We start from the raw sequence: 4,581 nt of genomic DNA on the forward strand, positions 1-4,581 counted from the left end.
GTAATCAACCTCCCACATAGACAATAACATAATCATGAACATAAATTAATCAATGTGCAAAGTAAAAATGAGAGATCCAAATAAGGAAGGAATAAAGTCATATATCATCAGAGTACTGATAAGCATGCAGTTACCATTATTTATTTGATTTAATTCCCCATACTTATTTAATTGAAGAGAGCTAATTGAGTATTTTTTTGTATTTTTCAGGAATAAGGTGATTTTGGATATTAGAGATAATATGGAGTAAAGTTCGAAAATATATTAGATATTGGTGGATTTTAAATCATGGCATTCAATCTTGCTGCCCAAAAAATCATGAAAAGTGAGATCTTAGTCAAATTGGAAACAGGTGGAGGTCTAAGGAACAAAATTGGTAATAAATCTGAAAATCGGGTAAACAGACCTACCTTCAGTATTTTGGGCATATCTCTCTCGTATAAGCTTGGATTTCAATGATTCAAGATTCTATGGAACGATATTGAAAATATCTACAACTTTCTAGTTTTGATTTTTTCAAAAATTTGGAAGAATAAAGGTCAAATCGACGGGTAAAGAGAAGGGATTCATTGTGTGAGGGAGACATAAAAGAGAAGCCAGCCACAGAGAAGAAAGGAAGAAGGCGAACGCGGCTCTCATCTCTCTCATTGTTGAAGAAGAAGACCACATCTCTCTGTCTCTCTCTCCCTATGTTTCATCTTTATTTTTCTTATAAACTTTGTGATAATGAGTAGCTAGTTCCTTTTCTTTGGGATGTAGATGAACCATGCTTATTTCATTAATTTGATTGTTCTATCTCTTCTAGTTGATTGTGTTTGAGTTTGGCCAAAGATGTTCTATAGCTCAGCAAACTAAGCGTGCCAAGCTTCCACGAAGGATGATAGTCTTGCAAAGATAAGGAATATCTAGGAAGACCATCCCTAATTTGCTTTGAAGTGTAGAGTTATATCGGTTAGGAAAAAGCATTGGGGACTCGAAATCCCAAAGATCTTCACATATTCATAGTTAACGTTTTTGCATTAATTAGTAGATTTAGTTTAAATTTAGTTTGTTGAATTCAATATTAGTGACTTAGCCTTTTAGTTCCCCATAGTTCGATCCCGTACTTTTTGCTTGCTAGATTAGTATATGATTTTATTTTTGATTGGTTAGCGACACGATCAAATTTTGGCGCCGTTGCCGGGGAACCAAAGCACGGTTGCTAGGATTGATTTTTGTCAATTAGGCATAATTTTTAGAGTAATTTTAGTGTTTTTAATTTTTAATTTTTCTTTGCTTATTTAACTAATCTCTTTTTCTTTTGTTTTGCAGGTAACTGCAAGAGTAGCGATTTGATAATTAGTTTAGGTTGTTATCTTTTCTTTCTTAGATATAACTGTATTTAGGACTTTTCAATTGTAATATTTGCATTAGATTGGGTTGTTTAGGTTAATTTTAAAAAATCCCCATCCCTCAGATCCCACATGTGTAACTTTTGTTCGAAAGATCACGTGGATTACGCTTCAGGTACGTCCTAAACTCTCCCTTTTGCTATAGTTATTTTCTTTGAATTTTACTTATTTAGCTTCTTTTTTTTTCTTTCTTCTTCTGTGTGTATGCTTGGTCGTCGGTCCCTAAACCTTGAATTAGAGTTAGAAGAGACTTTGGCCAACCTTAGCAAGCAAAGAATCATGGCAAACTATGAGCCTCCAATGAGGCCCTTGAGTGAGCATTTCATTCCTACGATATATACTCTAGTTTCTTGTATTAAGTTGCCTGACATAGAGGCGGCTCAATATGAGATCAAATCTAGTGTGATTCAAATGCTACCATCTTTTTTGTACTTGCCAATGAAGAGACTTATAAGCACGTAGATGAGTTTTTGGAGGTGTCCTCCATGGTTAAAATTCAAACCTCTCAGTTGATGGTTTAAGGTTAATTCTTTTCCCATTCTCCCTTAAAGATAAAGCTAAGCATTGGCTTCATTTTTTGGACAATGTTAAAATTTCCACTTGGGTAGAAATGCAACAGGAGTTCCTTAAAAAGTTCTTCCCCATTGGCCGTACCAATAGCATTAGGAGAGCGATAACGAGTTTCTCCCAACAAGAAGGAGAACAACTTCATGAGGCTTGGGAAAGACTAAAAGAATTACTTAGAAAGTGCCCCCACCATGCTATTCCTAAATGGCAATGGTTCAATGCTTTTATGATGGCCTTAGAGACCGACATAGGCAAATGCTTGATTCTTCTTGTGGTGGGACTTTCATGCACAAGAATGAGAATGAAGCATGCTAACTTTTTGAGACCCTTAGTGAAAACTCCCAACACCATGCTTCAGTAGCTAGGACTGAGATTCCATCCATTGGGGAACCAAAGAGGAGCTGTCTCTATGAGATCAATCCTACCGTTGAGATGACTTCTAAGGTTGACTTGCTATCTAAGAAATTGGATTATCTCTTGTCATTAGGACAACAAACCCCATCTCCACTTCCTACAAGTTCCTCTCCAACTAATCAGATTGAAGCATGTGCTTTATGTTCTAGCCTATCCCATCATATCACTGATTGCTATTTGGCTACATAATACCCTGAGTTTGTTAAGGAGCACACACATTTGGCCCAAGGAGTCTCTAAATTGGGCAATGATCCATATTCCAATACCTACAACCCAGGATGGCGAAACCACCCCAATTTTTCATGGCGAAACTCAATGCCCAATCCCTCTAATCAAATACCTTATAAGCCACCTCCATTTAATATGCACCAAAATGCCTATAGGAATAAGCAATCATCATCTCCACAACCCTCACATAATTCATCATTTGAGGATAAGGTACTAAAAGCACTTAGTGGATTAGAGAAAAATACTCAATTGTTGCATTCCCATTCTCAGTCCATTAAAAAATTGGAAACCCAACTTGGTCAACTAGCTGATGCCATCAGTTGGAGGGCGGTTGGTCAGTTACCTAGTCAACCAATAGGTAACCCTAATCATCAAATTGGGTCTAGGAAAGAACAAGTCCCAGCTGTCACATCCCGCCCTAAATCCACCAAGGGGATACCCTATCTGGATTACCCGAGGAGTGAATTACAGTCCCGCCGATCAAGTTTAGGAACAATCATAGTCACTTAGCACAATAATATAATCAAAAGCAAGAACAATTCCTTGTTTCCAAAAATTTAATAATAAAAGTCGAGAAAGTACCTCAGAAGGATTCATAAATAACATTAGAGTGCGGAAAGGATTTCATTAGTATAAACAATCAAGTGTGGAAAGGAGGGAGGAACCCATCCTATAATATTAACGGAAGATGAAACGACTAAAAGTAAAGGTTACAACCGATTCACCAAATAACAAGTGAAACAACTAAGCTATAGTCCCGACAATTCAAATAAAAAGGTTAAAAAGGGAATGAGGCGACATCCCATCCCTAACACACAAATATAAAACTGAACTGTTACAAACAAGTCCCGATCTCGGTCTACTCGTCTTTATCAACTAGTTCATCGCCACCAGTATGATACAAGTCTTCAACTCGGCCTCCAGAGGGTTGACTGCCACAGTCAACAGTGGTAGTACCTGTAGAAAAGTCTAACAAAATATGTTGCAACAAGGAGTGCGTTCAAAAGAACTCAGCAAGGTAGTCATTCCATAAAATATAAACCATATGATACAATCCATAATATGATGCAAATATGAGTCTAACTCTATGAATGCTAGTCTCTAGGGTAGACATGCTTTAAGTCATAGCACCGTACTTCTCTGGGTCGTCAGTCACTCTCCCATTTCCATATCTTGGGAATGCCCGGGGAAGATCGGTAAAGTCATCAAAAAAGCCGTGGTAAGGGGATCGGTCACCGCTCTCTCACATCACCATTTGGTCAAGTACTGGCGCATGTCACAGTAAAGCCTAACCCAATGCAAGTCATCTACTCAGTCGGTCAAGTCAGATTCAGATACGTCCATTCCTCACCCCCGGCGATCCTTTCCGGTATCCTTCACACTAGAGTCAGCGAAATCCCGGATTTCGGACTCATCAACCCTATTGGTCATCCACAAATAGTAAACGGGAAGCTCTCACGTCCTCTCACGGATTGGTTACCGGTCTTGAGCGCCCATGAGCCCAAGTCTATCCATATGCAACTCTACCAATAAATGGCCCCTTTCAGGTATCTGTAGCATGGTTTATGTTCCCTACCGGATTGGTTACCGGCCTAGAGCGCCCATCCAACCATACACTACCACGGGTTGTTCGGTCTCAATGCCCTTCCGATTCGGGTCTGACACGACAAGGATAAACCTAGCCACCCAACTAGACAGCCCTATGTATGTCATCCAATAACCCGGGAAAGAGTCGATAGGCACCATCGGAGAACATCCCATACTATTCCTGTAACATCCAACCCAAACCGAGCCCGGACACCCTATTTATTTTGGGATATAAAAAGACTTGTTCAATGTTAGACCTTAAAAGTTGGACTTTAATTTCAATATTATTATCTTTGAAAACCTTAGGAAGCCATGTCAGACCTTTCCCTTAGGGTAGATCTGTAATGGTTGGCCTTATCCTACCTTGGCCCAGCCGGGGACATATTATGTTTGT

General features: G+C 39.0%; 1 non-coding gene across 1 annotated transcript; it reads right to left on the reverse strand.

Moving 5' to 3' along the window:
• Positions 1 to 2,049: 2,049 nt before the first annotated feature.
• On the reverse strand, positions 2,050 to 2,156 carry LOC149005080 (small nucleolar RNA R71). Its single transcript, XR_016169990.1, has one exon. It is a non-coding gene; the product is annotated as a small nucleolar RNA R71 (small nucleolar RNA).
• Positions 2,157 to 4,581: the final 2,425 nt, after the last annotated feature.

Source organism: Hakea prostrata, chromosome 9 (assembly GCF_041222555.1).
Source record: "Hakea prostrata isolate BN-2017 chromosome 9, UWA_Hpros_2, whole genome shotgun sequence".
Lineage (NCBI taxonomy): Eukaryota > Viridiplantae > Streptophyta > Magnoliopsida > Proteales > Proteaceae > Hakea > Hakea prostrata.